The sequence below is a fragment of the Physeter macrocephalus genome, chromosome 6 (genome assembly GCF_002837175.3).
Source record: "Physeter macrocephalus isolate SW-GA chromosome 6, ASM283717v5, whole genome shotgun sequence".
Lineage (NCBI taxonomy): Eukaryota > Metazoa > Chordata > Mammalia > Artiodactyla > Physeteridae > Physeter > Physeter macrocephalus.
Window position 1 is genome coordinate 66,431,501 of NC_041219.1, and position 15,304 is coordinate 66,446,804.

Here is a 15,304-nt window from a genome sequence, read left to right on the forward strand (position 1 = left end):
AAATGGATCCAGACCAGCATTTGGGGTGGGAGTTAGTCAAGGCCAAGATTTTTGTCAAAGTTGCTGATTGGTGGAAGCGTTAAAATTAGGGCACAAGGTCAAGGTAGGAAGACACAGAGACCCTCATCTCTGCCACTTGGTCAGAGAGCCTTAAGGTAGAAACTTTCTGGTAACATAGAGGTGTAGACACCAAAATGTCTTCCAAGGAATCACAGTCCCACACAGGTAAAGCTCAGAGGTCAGGTAAATTTTCAAAGGGCCGAATGCTCTGTTCCAATCCTGGAAAGTCATGGTGCACTTCAAGATGTTTAAGGCTCTGAAAAATCCTGTGCTTTAGAACAATTTTTTTTATGTAGCTTTTCCCCAAATTATTTGACCTGTTGACGTTCCTTGAATGAACACTCTTTGAAAACTAAAGCCTTGGACGCATCCTTACCATCTCCTCTGTTAGCTTCATATCCAGTCACCCAGTTCTGTAAGGCCCAGGAATTGTTTCCTCAAAGAATCTCTTGCAGCTCTTCCTTCCTGCTACCACCTGTGCTCAGGTTAGAGGTTCTCAATGTCAGTATGAATGAGGAGAAAGAGACATAGCTCATATCAACAGGGTTATGCATAGTTTCAAAACTCAAATTGAACTTTATATTTAATTGCTTATCATTAAAATAATTTACTTGGTTTCAAATTTTCCAAAAATGAATTAAAGAAGGGCATGAGATTGGTTTTATTTATCAAAAGAGCAAATAGATTTTCAGAAATCAAGAAACACCATTGTGAGGCCTCAAGCATTGTATCAGACTTAGTCTAATCTGTTTCTCTGCCCCTCCCATGTACCATAACAGCAATGCAGTTATCTGAAAAGAAATAAACAAAAACTTGTCCTCATCTTGAGAAGCTATAAAAATGCACTGGAAACCAAGGGACTGCCACAGAAGAACCGGTTGTCTGACCTCAGGCAAGACAATTACTCCCTATGGACTTTAGTCTCCTCCCCTGCAAAATGAGTGCACAGGATAAGACAAATTTCAACCTATATGAATATAACATCTCTTCCCTACTCATAAATCTTGAATGCACATACTGCTGTCCCAAATGTTAATTACAGAACAAATCTCACCTTCTTAGCTAGGTATTTAAGACCTTCCATAATCTATCACAAAACTATCTTTACAACTTCGTTTCCACTAGTCCCCTCCATAAACTCTGTTCTTGTCAGATTTTTCAGGTTACTAGTGCCTGAATAATCCTTGCTTATTCCCATCACAGAGTCATTGCTTATTAATGACTCATCTCTGGAAACTTCCTACTTTTCCAACAGGTACCCATCCATGTCTTACTTATTTCTTATGGTTTACTTTACATCTGACCTTTCTGCAATCATTCTGAACAACAGTTATTTTCTTCTAATCAATTTTCTATACCAAAAAGTTGTATGCCATTATTAGATCCTCATAGTGTAAGATCTTATGTTTTTAAGTGTATCTTAATTCCCCATGTTAAGCTAGATGTGCCCCCTTGGGCAAGGAATTATTATACGTTAATGGCTTTCTGACAGTTCCTAATAAAATATATTACCCATGGTCAGTAATTAATATTTATGAATATTTGGATAGAAATTAATTATGGAAGATCTCTAAATCCATAAGAAAGCCTATATCAAATTCAAAGCTGCATCACAAAAATCAAAATGGCATATCCTTAAAAAGCTGTGAGAAATGTGATTCTATTACTTTATACTGCTGCAGTGAACTTTCTCAGTCACTAACTTATTCAAAATAGAAACTAATTCAACTTTCCCTTATCAAATTTGAAAGAACATTCTGCATTTCTTGATTCAAACATTATGTTCAAATGTATAAAAATATGAAACAGATTAAGCAGTTGATTTAGTTCAAGAAGTGGTTGTAATTATATGTTTGTAATTCTTTCACTTTTGCTTAAAGTATCTTTCTTTAAAGTATCCCCATCTTAGAAATTAAACATCTGCAGATATTTTAATTGTATTTTGGGGGCTCTGGATTTGTGTCTAAAGATGTTCTTTTACTGGCTGTACTTACCAGCTATCTAAAGGTCTGCATTCCAGTCACTTTATTTGACATCTTAAAATTATCTTGCTAATCCATTTTCATATTTGTTTAACACGTGTTTTTCCCCACTATAATGTTAACTCCATGGCCATAAGAATTTTGGTCATCATGATCACCACTGTGTCTTGGTCACTGCTGCACTGTCATGTTTTGGTCACTACTGTATTATCAGGGTCTGTGTAGATGCTTAGTATCTATCTTTTGAATAAAATAAATAAGGTAGTTGCATAAACTAGAACAAATCACTATTTCTCTCTCGGCCTCAACCATTAAATCTATAAAAATAGAAAAGTTTGTCTATTCCAGTATGTTTTAAACATGTGTTCTTTCAAACCACAGAATTCCCTGGAGCTATCTCAGAGTGTGAAAGGGGAGACCAAAACCAACCATTGGTCTAGGCAGCGGCCTACCTCATTCTCAATTGGGCAAATCTCTTTTTATCTGTTTTCCTAATAAGAGAGAGGTGGGAGGAAGAAGATGGTTCTAAATAAGATTTTGTTTAAAAATGTGTGCTGCTTAAAAAAAAAAAAAAAAAACTTCCAAATAAAATTATTTCCATAAAACTCTCTATAGCCCAACTCCCATTTTACAGTTTATGTTTTTGGGGGTTTTTTTGTTTTTTTGTTTTTGTTTTTTTTTGCGGTATGCGGGCCTCTCACTGTTGTGGCCTCTCCCGTTGCGGAGCACAGGCTCCGGACGCGCAGGCTCAGCGGCCATGGCTCACGGGCCCAGCCGCTCCGCGGCATGTGGGATCTTCCTGGACCGGGGCACGAACCCGTGTTCCCTGCATCGGCAGGCGGACTCTCAACCACTGCGCCATCAGGGAAGCCCATTGGAGTATTTTTTATTGGGCAAACACTGAAGGAAATACTTACTTTCTCACTACTGTGCAAATGTTAACCTACAAGTGATAGGTTGTGTCTTATGAAAAGACAAAATGCCCTTGCATATCTGGGCCAGTCTAGCCATTTATATGATGTGGGAGTTTCCAAAGTTGATTTCTATCTTATCCTCGACTGCTACTTCTTTGCATGCTCAACCAATTCAGATCAAATATCAAAAACAACAAGCACAGCTATGTGGGTCAAGTGGAAATATGTCTAGAGCAACTACTCAGTATATGTTTTGAAACTAAGAATAATACTTATATTCAGTCTTATCAGTAATAATGGTCACTTTAGAGTGCCTGCTGAATCAGTTACATTACTGTTCGAACACTGGTGCCTTGACTTAAGTGATTGTTGTTGTTATTATATGTTTATTCTCTTTGTTATTCCAGTGGTTGTTTTGCTAGTACTTTTGATAATGATATAAAACAAACTGAGGATACTGAACTTGAATATCCTTGGGACCAGACTTGTCTTGAACAGTGGAGAAAGCTCTCCACCATTCTTCCTAATTGTTTTTATTAAACTGAGCATGTTGGCTAAATAGCACTCAAATAAGAAATATCTTTAATTCAGCAGCTATTCTGATTGAGAAAAGCTTAAGTTTTCCATTAGGTCATGTTTAGAAAAACATTTGTTGTAAAATGAGCCACACTGTAACCAAAAATATTTATGAAATCTAGAGAAATATAAACTAGAATTCAAACTGCATATTTCTAGGAATAGCAAGAACAACTACTGTTACTGTTGAGCTGATAGTAATGTCAGATTTTCACTAGATACTTTCCTGAATTGTATCATTTAGTCCTCATAGCAGTCATTAGATACTGTTGAGGCTCAGAGAGGTTAAATCAGAGACCAAAAGTCACACAGCAATTAAATGGCCCAACGACGTTACACTCTCAGATAGGTCTGACTTCTTGGCTTGTTTTTTGCTTACATTTCATAGCCTTCAAACTGAAATTACAACTTCTTAATTGATTACCAATGGTATTACCAATCCGAGAGAGAGAAATGAGACCATGAATGAGGTTCCCTGAAGCAGAATTTATCATGCAAAAATAATAAACTTTCTCTTGTTGGATTCTTTGTCTATTTATACTTTTCCAGAATTCTTAGGAAAGGAAATGAGCAAAATTCATTATCAACTTATCCTCTCATCAGCCTGTCTTCATTTGTGAAAAAAATCATTACACTGTAAACAGAAAAAACATTAAAATAAATCAGTTATTTTGTTCTGCTGCTAATTGAAATAGAGGGAAACAGAAAAAATGTTAAAGTGTAAAAAAAGGAAAATACGAAGTTAAGCATTATTGGATTGGGCTAACATAAAATACTATTTTAGGGAAGAACACCTCCAAAAATAGAGCGTGTAAATATTTGATTCAGAATTCAAATGAATAATTTTAAAATCCTGGCTAAGAGTAAACGTTATTTCCTAAGAAATGTGAACAGTAAACTACTTGTTCTTTTTTTTTAATGTGTGTATCGTTAAAAAAAAAAAGAAAGAAAATTCCTAACTAATTTATTCCAAAGCGATTTCAGTTATCAGCCCTTTGAGCACTGTCTTCCAAACTCCACTGTTGATTTCTGAGACAAAGAGTCTCAATAAAGTGAGCTCCTGAAGCTTTTCTTAAAGGATGAGTTATGAAGGGAGAGTCCCATAAAAGACTAGATGATTTGGTTGTCCAAAGCGGAAAAAACTTGGAGGCCCCCCCCAAAATAACAATAGGAATAAAAACCACCCTTAGGTTGTTACAGTCCATTTTAATTTGGGTAGATAAACATTTTTTTAATTATTATAGCTGCTCACATCTTAAGACTAAATTTTACAGTCTGACTTTTTTTGTACCAACATTATTTTTAACATCCAATCTAAATATCATACAGCAAGCTTTTGGAAATAAATGCTCTGATTACTCACCTAAATAGATCCACTCTCCCACACAGACACACTCTTGCTCACAAACATACAGTGCTTTTTTCTTACATTTGTAATTATTTTCCCTCTGAGATACAGAAAAATCCAATTCTAAAATGGCATGCTTTATCTAACAAAAAAGTGCTTTGGAAGATAGCTTCTCTACAAATTACCTGCCTCGTAGCTCATGTACCTTTGCCAGTGAAGTACTTTCAATATGACCATCCTCAACTAAGTCCATTTAATTAGGTAAAGTCCCCTACATACAAACCTTCAAGTTGCGAGCTTTCAAAGATGTGAACCTGCATTCACGTGTCCAATCATGTAAGTTAGTTCACGTGTCTGGCGTACATCGTCACAAGCATGCATCCTCTACAAGTGGTTATGCTTTTGCATACTTTACTGTACAGTACTGTGTAGAGTACAGTAGTACAGTATCTTTATTTCAAACCCAGGACGTCCAGAAGCAAGTGTAAAAGCAGCAGTGATGTAGCTGGTACTACTGTACTTTTCAAGGTACTGTACTGTAAGATTAAAAATGTTTTCTTTATTTTTTGTGTTTGTTTTTATGTATTATTTGTGTGAAAAGTATTATAAACCTATTACAGTACAGTACCATATAGCCGATTCTGTTGGTTGGGTACCTAGCCTAACTTCGTTGGACTTAACGAACAAATTGGACTTAACAAACTTAACAAACTTGCTCTCAGGAACGGAACTCATTCATGTGTAGAGGACTTAGTTGTTTCTGCTGAGGAGCAATTCCTCCAATATTTTTTCCCCATGATCTGAGCTCTCAAATCACAATATGATGGAGAATCTCTAGTAATTGCTTGGAATGTTTCAAAATTCTCAAATATATATTAATTAATGTGTAGGTTAATAAATATAATGTAAATATATGTTTATATATGTGTAATATTAAAATTTTTGGAGATTAGAGGAAATAGCACATGAAAACATAATTTTAAAGGATGCTATAATTCCAGAGTTATTAACAAATTAGTTCACATCCTAAAATTTTAATCAAGAAAGAGAAGAAACCAATTTTAAGACAAAGTTTATTTAATTTAGTAGTCAATTTATTTTTTCAACAAATATTGACTGGCTATTGTCATGATCGGAAACTCTGTTAGGACACCAGAGTGTAAAATCATAATCCTTCCCTTAAAGAATTTAAAGTCTATTCCAATAAAATTTTTTTAAAAAGAAAAAGAAGTTAAAGTCTAGTAGGAGAGAGAGAGAAAAAAACAAGCAATTAAAACACAATTTTAAAAAACACAGTAAGTGTTGTAAGAATAATGGATACAGGAAAATACTTCACCCTTACAGAGAGGATGCTGCACACATGCCCAAGATTGGAAAAAACTAAGAAAGACTTTCTAGAAAAAGTGCTAATTAAGTTAAACATTAAAGGATAAACAGATGTTGGCATACTGAGATATCATTTCATACACAGGGGACGGGGCAGTACAAAAGCAGCATAGCCTGTGAAAGCAGAGGAGATTCAACATTTTTAAGTAGTACTTTGTGTTTGGGATGGAAAAACATGAATGGGAATAAGAGATAAGACTTTAAGATGTAGATGCACTAAATCATCAAGTGCCCTGTTACACTAAGGATTTTAAATTTTATCCTGAGGCTGTATGGATTTTAATCACTAGAACAGGACTTATTAGACTAAGAGAACTAATTTAAGGCAGAAAAAAAGTTAAAATGCAGGTGGTAGGAAAATCAAGTACCAGTAGATTCAGGTAATACCTTCAAGAAATCAAGGCCTCAGTTAAATCCTGTCAGTATGTGCAGAGAGAAGAAATTAGATTTGAGAGCTATTTAGATGATAAACATAATGGGACATGGTAACAAATTTGATATTGGGATGAAGGTGAGAGAAGAATCATATCTCATTTTTAGTTAGGGTGATGGAAAGCTGGCGGTTATATTCATGGAGATCAGTAATTCAGGTAAAGAAGCAGGTATTGGGGGGAATGATGATGAAATTAGTCATGTTAAGGTTAAGATAGATGCCTTAAGAAAATCCAAGAATGATATCTTGTAGACAGATGAACATGTAGGTCTGGATTGGAAAAATGAGCTCTAGGTTGGAAACTAGATTAGTCTGCTAGCGCTGCCATATCAGAGTACCACAAACTGGGTGACTGAAACAGTAAAAATTTATTTTCTTCCAATTCTGGAAGCTAGAAGTCCAAGATCAAGGTGCTGAAGGGTTGGTTACTGGTAAGACCTGAAAACAGACTTCCTGTCTTACCGACAGCCCACCTTCTCACTGGGTCCTCACATGGCCTTTTTTCTGTGTGCACGCTTACCTGGTGTCTCTTCCTCTTCTTACGTGAACACTAGTCCTGTTGGATTATGTCCACACCCTTATGACCTCATTTAATCCTAATTACCTCCTTAAAGGCCTATCTCCAAATACAGTCACGTTGGGAGTTAGGGCTTCAACAGAAGAATTTGGGGAACACAATTCAGTCCATAACAGAAACGTAGATCTGATGATAGGACAATCATTATTATCATTTTAGAAATGGAAAGACTGAGGTTGGAACTGCTAAGTTACTTGTGTATACAGAGAGCACTGGAGACGGAATAGGCTTAGTACCCTTTCCACATTCATACGATAGAGTGGATAGGGTGATTATCTCTGTCTGGCAAGTACAACCTGAACAACAGCAAAAACAACAACAACAACATCACAGAAATCGACTGAAAATTAACCAGGTAGGTTATAGAGGCTTCCTAGAACATCTGTAAGCCTGTATTGAATTTCTAAAAGGAGAGGGATTAAATGGTGCTTGCTGACTTCAGGAGACACGCTGTTTCATGATGGTGAGCAAGAATGTCCCAGAAATTTTCTGAGGACATCAAACACAGCTCCACATCTTATGGATAGTATCTCAGGGAATCTTTAATATTCTCACAGAATAAACCACACTATCCGTGTCTCTGAAGAATGAAGAGTGAAGCAGCCGCCCCAGCTGTGATTTGAAACTGAGGTTCTGATGCGACCGGGTTCTGGGGAAGCTAGGTATTTCAAAGCCAGCTTTGCCTTAGCCCTGTAAACCTGCCCCTCCGGCTGTGTTCAAACACATGACTTGTTCACTGCACAGTGTAATGATTATCCAACTTTCACCGGGGGGCTGTGCAAGAACAAAAGGCCGAGGGGTAAAGAGGATTTGTATTATTAGGTTGCTGTTCTTATGAAACATTCATATAGCAAAGGAATTGCTTTGCTGTTAAAAGAAATTTTGTTAAGGAAACTTTATGAAAAATGTGCTTACACTGCCTTTAAAGTAACTACATGTGTATTCAGAAAAAAATATATATTAAAAAAAAAGGCTGCGTTTAGGAACTCAGTTCAGAACCATATTTTCAAATGTAAGTAAGGGAAAATGTAGACATCTATTGGACTAGTTTAAAATTCCACAAGCATGGATTTGAACATTAATTAGATGTCAAGCAGAATTTATTTTATTTCGGCACACGTGCTGTTGTTAATTACTCCACATTTCTCCCCTGCCACAACTTGGAATTATTTGGAACCACAGGCCCAGTTAAGGTGGGTAGCTCAAGGCACATCTGTTGTGTGTGCACAGCTCATCAGGATGTTTAGGTTCCCAAGTGCAATCAGGGTGTTACTTTCAATTCAGCATCTTCTCCCTCCACTCTCCTAGCCCCACTCAGCACCACCACTTGTATAAATAAACCACAAAAGTCCAGATCCTTTGAAGTTGTGGAGTTAGTCTCACTTTTTAAAGTGAGGAAGGACGGAGCAGAGGTGAGTGTATTACTTGCATTATCAAAGTAGATCCACATATTCTATTCTTTTTACAGGTGAGGTAGGGGAGAGAAAAGTATTCCTGCTTATAAGTATTTTACACAAAAGTATATTTAGGTTAACAAGCTCTTCTTTAAAAGTTCAAAAAAATGTTAAAAGCAGAAAGGAAAGCATTATTAGCATTTGTTGGTGGTTTTGGCAGGGAATTTGTAGGTAGCAGGACAAAATTAAATGAGGAACTTTGGAAAGAAAGAAGTCAGGAGAGCATGAGATTTCTGAGGGTTAGGAAACAGGAAGTAAGAGAAAGATATTAAAGAGATACACAGTAAGAAAGTAGCAAAAAGAGAATTCCTAGATTGTGTATTAGTCTCGGGCCAAATCGTCAGCTGGTATCTATGTTAGCATATCAGGAGGTGGTACAGCATGATGGTGAACAGCAAGGGCTTTGGAGTCAGAAAAACTTGCATTTGAATCCCTGGTCCACAGATTGGGTGACTTTGGGCAAGTTATTTGACCTCTATAAACCATAATATCCTCGTCTGTAAAATGGAAGGAATCACGTTGCCTGGAGCAGATGTGAGGATTACCTAACACAGCTACGTAAAATGCTTGGAAAATGCCTGGCATAAATGCTGGATAAGTTCATTAAGTATTACAGTCATGGAGCCCTAGAGCTGGAGGGTATCTTACCGAACGTCACAAACTCCAACATTTTACAGAGTAGGAAAGTGAAGAGCTAAAGCATTAAGTTTCTTGCCAGAGGTGATGCAAGTGGAAAATCATCTTCCAAGTCATGTTTTACTGGTTTTTAGGACACTGTGTTAATCAGCTCAGGCTGCGATAGAAAATAACATAGACTGTGTGCCTTAAACAACAGGAATTTATTTCTCACAGTTCTGGAGGCTGGGAAGTCTGATTGAGATGCCGGCCAATTTCAATTCCCTGTGAGGGCCCTCTTCCTGGCTCAGGGATGGACGCTGAACCCCTTCTCAGTGTCCTCACCTGGCAGAGCTCCAGTCTCTTCTTCTTATAAGGACAATAATCTAATTATAGGACCCCACTATCATGCCCGTATCTAAACTTAATCACCTCCCAAAGGTTCCAACTCCAATCTCAGTCCCTCCTCACTGGACTTTGCAAGGATGAGTGGGGATAGCGGATCCACTCTATCCCTCACTAAGCTGATGACTCATGACTCGCAAACAGCCCTTTCCTTCACCCCCACTTGCAAATATATACTAAGGTCCAGGAGGGGAGATAACACTTGGTGTATCATAGCCATTTTGGCCACCTCCCAATAAACCTCGAAGAGTTCTCTGACTTCCAGTTGTTTCTTTGGCTATTCTTAAAACATAGGATACCTGTTGTCTCTTTTCTTTAATCTTGGGTCTTTGTCGCCAACTCCAGGGCAATAAAGGGAGTTCCATTAAACATGCTGATATAGATAGATGCTTCCTCGTCCAAAACCATTGATCCCCTCCCTATTTAGCCATCTTAGTCTTCCAGCTGTTACCATTAGAGCAGAGCTCAGTTTCCCAAACTGCCAGGTGTACTGCCTCCCTCACTGCCCTCAGCCATCAGACCCTTTGTCTGGTAGTGTGTTAGATTTGTCTAGTTCTGTGTTATGTAAGTCTTTAAAAAAAGACTTGCCATTGCCCTATTGCACTCATTAGTGCATTTTTACTCAGAGAGAATTTCCTGTTAGATACTCAAACACTTGGCTGGACAGACAGCAGATGGTACCTAAGCCTATTCACACTTTTAAATGAGTCAAAGTGTATGTTAGTGTAATAAAATAACGATAAAATTTTAGCAGTATAACATAATATACATGTCCAAATGAACCAGATAAAATCGTTTTTGAAATACACTTTGGGGCTTTTTAGAATCCGTAGAAGAAAGCCATTTTTATTACTTTTATAGTTTTTTTAATCTAAAATGTTATACTCAAATTGATCACCCATCTAATTCACCAGACTTGTCTCCAGATGACTTTTGTTTATTTTCAGTAATTAGGTTTGCCCAAAAGTATCCTCAGGGCTAACACTGGGGAGGTTTAAAAAATATGCTCCATATTCTAAACAAACAAATGAAAATCAAAATAAAGAAAAGGGAAAAAGAAATAATATGAAACTTGGCATATTCATTAATTTTTACCATAGCAACAAATAGCCCCAAAGTTTCAGTGGCTTACAGCAAAAAAGACTTATTTCTCACGTATGCAGCATGCAGGCTGCAGACTTGCTGTACTTCCACTTGGCTGCACTGAACGCCTCACAGCAATGCTCAGCTCTGCTCTCTCATTCCAGCGCTGAAGGAACATCCCCCAGTGAGGACACACTGTTCTCGTGACAGATAGCAGAAGTACAAGAGAGCAGACCAATCCATGAGAGCACATTTAAAGCATCCCCATGGACTTGGGCATACGTTTTATCCAGTCACATCCTGTTGGCTAAAGTGAGTCACATGGCCAGTCCAGACAAGGGGTGGAGAAGTAGATGCTGCCTCTGGGGAGGCACTGGAAGTCACAGAGCAAAGAGTGTGGTTGTATAAGCTTCAGGGAAGAAAGCATGGAGTTGGGAAAAATAAATCTACCACATAATATGAACACAATGGAAAAATCATAAGTATGAACTGTAACATTCTGAACGACGGTTTTTGAGGTGGTAATAAATATTACATATATAAATTGAAATATGGGGATAAAATTAAGTCAGTTACATACCTTAAGGGCCTGTCTCATATATTTAAGTGTTCTAAAAATGTATAAAATCTCTAGAGTATGGATTTCATTATTTTCTGAATTTATTCCCTTTTACCAGTTTTATATTCAAGTTGTTTCAAAGTGGCTTATTGATAAACATATGTTGCAAAATAACTATTGATTGGAAATCACATTTCTGCAGACTTGGACCATGTAATGCTCCTTATATACAAAATTCAAAAGAAGTTCGGTGCTATATTTCTGAAAGAGCAAATCAATATTCTAAAAATGAGCTAGTCATAGGAAACAGTTATCTTTGCAAGACAATAAAACGTATGAAGTTCCTCAGTTTAGGGAAATATTAAGTAAATCTCTCAACCAATGAGAAGTAAAATAAAGTTGTAAAGGCTAAAGAGATATATGCTTTTCACTTCTTAACACACTGCTGAAACCTTAAAATTAAAAATTCCATATCAAGTATTGGATTTCAGCCTTTATATGTCCCAGGGTTATAAATATACTTGAAGAAGTCACATTTTAAAATCCACCTGTGCTCACTAAGACCTGGTCTACTGAGTCACACATCTTACTCCCCATAAAGTAACCACCAATAGAGGAAATGCAAAGGGGAGGTCCTGGAGTGACCTGAAATCACTCATCTTCATGTGTAGCTCAGTTTTCTTCTGGATGTTGTTTCCCCTCTTCACTCACAAGAAATACACAAGTGGGTAAAAAATTTAAGGCAAGCCCTAATTTGTGGGATATTGTGCTGTTGAGAACTAAAATTAAGACCTACACTGAAGGGAGTCATGAGGCAAGGAGGGCTGGGTTAGCATGATTAGTCTGTTCTGTCCTGCTGGTAGACTGATGAAATGAGAACTATCTGTACTTTTCCTGGGCCTCCAGCAAGTCACTCACCATGGGATCAGAAGCACTTTGTGCATGAAGAAATGGAGAAAAGCTCTAATTTCCAAGGAAAAGCTCCATCTCATGCTAGCTGGGGTTTGGGTATCTGAGTCCACCATTAGCTCCTTAATTTAGGCAAATGCCTTTATGATATCCTCTAACAAATATGCTCAGTCACCTGGGTTATGTTTGCTTCTCTTCTTGCTTTTTGCCTCTCATACTCAACACTACCCAAACCTTTAATCAGCTAGATTTTATGCATTTATTCTCATTTTAATGTTGTCATTACTTACAGTCCATAAGACACCTATACAAAATAATATCAAGTTGCACCATTCCTGGATCTCGGATACACTAGGATAAACAGGTCTCTGACATTTTGAGATTTACCTCACAGTTTGTACGTGGTCACATCATCTGCATCTTAAAAGCCCAATCTTTCAACACCAAGTTTTACTTCATATTTCTCAGTCCCTTGACCTGAACTTAAAAAAAAGTTTTTTTTCTTGAATTTGGCATAAGCAATTTTGTGTCTCCCAGCGACAGTGCCTTACGAAAAGGGTTTCTGTAATGCTCAAGGGAAAGTGGCTAGCTGTTTTCCACGGTCTTAACAAACAAGAGGCAATGGGTAAAAACTACCACATGAGGGTTTTAACCACTTCCTGATGGTGAAGGTCATTGACGTAGAATTGGCTAACTCTCCACCCAAAACTATAGTCCAACTTTCTCTGAATTGATTAAAATTAAAGGACATGTTAATTTCTCTCATCAGTTAAAGTGACTGTGCCTAAAGACACAGGAATAGACTAACTGACCTCTCGTGGTCATCTATAACACAGTATGATCTCAATTCTGCAATTTGTAAAAAACTTTAAAGTTGGATAAAAAGCCATAGAGCTTGAACCAAATCTCACCAGGAGAGCGTGTCATCATGGCAGGAATGAGAGTTTGCATGAGGTATGTTCTATAAGGAAAATAATCACAATGGAATACACTGAGTTTTCTTCACTTTAAAATTTTTTAAAACACAGTCACATATTCTCTCTGCAAATCTCCCCTGCTCTGTTTTATTTTGAGCAAGGAATCAAACTGATTTTTTTTCCCTCCTTGAATCAGCTGCTTTTGAGAGAAGCAAATACATTTCTCATAGAATAAAAATTGAGTATTAGGAATACTAATTATATAATTTTGACAATTCCTATGACTCCCCACCCCTAAAATATATATTTTCTTTAAGAATTTTAGTAAAAAGTTGACTTTGTGCAGAATAACCTTTCCTTTTATCATGTATATAGCAGTCAGGTGGTTATGGAGTTATATTTATGTACCAGAACAGGTTTTAAATATCTTTAAAAGCAAATAACTCAATATTCAAAGTGTATGAAAATGCTGGCAAGCATTGATACGGGATATAGAAATACTCTACCCATCAATTCCCTACCTCCACTGAAAACCAAGTAGACTGTACAATGGTATATTACCAAAGTCCTCAAAACACTGTGAAAATCTCTGAGGTATAATTCTGCATAAAATATCTTGAAGTTTAGATGTGGATGCTTTCTTTGGGGCTTTCCAAGTCATACTCACATAACACTGGTTTTCTTAGAGCCTCCAAATAATGATGTGACACATTTATTACATCTGACATTTCAAAAATCTCACCATAAAGGTGGGTTGGAAAACTTTTCATTGTCAACTATTCTTCTTACATTGAATGTATAAGTATAGATGGATTATATTTTTCATCAATACATCTTTAGACCCTTGAGGGTTTTTTTGTTTTTTAATGCTTTCCAGCATTATTATATTTCCTTTGGTAAAGTAAAAGAGGTGCTAGGAGATAAGTTGGCTTTGTAACAATGACAAGGGAACAAGCCCTTACCTAAAAAAAAAAAAAAAAAAAAAAAAAAAAAAAGCCAGGTTCATTCAGTTAATTTTTAAACTCAGATGTGTAGGAACAGAGGACATAGAGCAAATGAAAATAATGTGTTTCTTAGAGTCTCTGTAGCACAATACATATTGGGCAGAGATGCAAAATTAGGAATGCAGAATGAAACTCATCTATATATATTTTGGCTGCTAGGCATTTAATCCTTTTTTTTTCAGTATTTCATTCTCACAATAACTTTCTTCTAGTCCTTTGAATGATAATTATTTTTCAGAAGAGAAGAAGATTAGAGACAAGTTAAGAATTAAAGAATCAATCAAAGAGAGGTTAACATTCAAGGGAATCAGTCTTTTATTTCAGTGTTTTAGGGCATAATAAAAAGTAAAGTTTAAGCATGTTGGAATTAATTTCAAGGAAATAGAAATTGTCACATGGCAGAAAGCATAATCAAATAATTGTCACTGCTCCATTATCTAGCGAAGTATCCTTCCCTTTTTTGTTCTATGCCTCCCGTGTTTGTGATACAAGCAGACTGCCAGACAGTGACAGAAGTTGGCTTGGGGAGGCTGCAGGATACAGATAAACTGATGTTTTTTGACTACGAGTACATACTTTGTGCTAAGCCCTTTCAAATTAGAATAGCATTAGCTTATTCTATATTCCATACAGTTCTATGGAGTCAGAGTTATTTCTTTATTTTAACCTCAGCCCGGTTAAGTAACTGGCCTAACTTACTTGTAAGTTGTAGGGCTGAGATTTGAATCCAGAAATGCCTGAAAACAAAAACCATGCTCTTGCCTTTACAATATCTTCCTCCAGGTAATCAAAGGGAGGTGTTGGAAGAAGAGCAATACTTACATATGTGACAGTGTGGAGACACTATCTTTTGAAGAAAAGCAGAAAAATGTGGGGTTGATGGTTGAGTTGCCATATAGTGTAGTGACTAATAAATACCATTTCTAAAATGCTTTGTCTGTATTTTAATAAGAAGTCAAATATATGCTCTTAAGATAAGTATTTGCTATAGAATTTAAGAAGCCTGAAAGAGGAAAAGTGCACTGTGAACTGAAATGAGAAAAGGCAGGTCTCTTATTGATTCTTCACTCTTGGAATCTCAT

General features: G+C 36.8%; 1 protein-coding gene across 2 annotated transcripts in view; it reads left to right on the plus strand.

The window, feature by feature from the left end:
• Window positions 1-15,304, plus strand: part of PIK3C2G (phosphatidylinositol-4-phosphate 3-kinase catalytic subunit type 2 gamma) — a 370,041-nt gene that overhangs the window by 212,753 nt on the left and 141,984 nt on the right. The window lies entirely within an intron of this gene.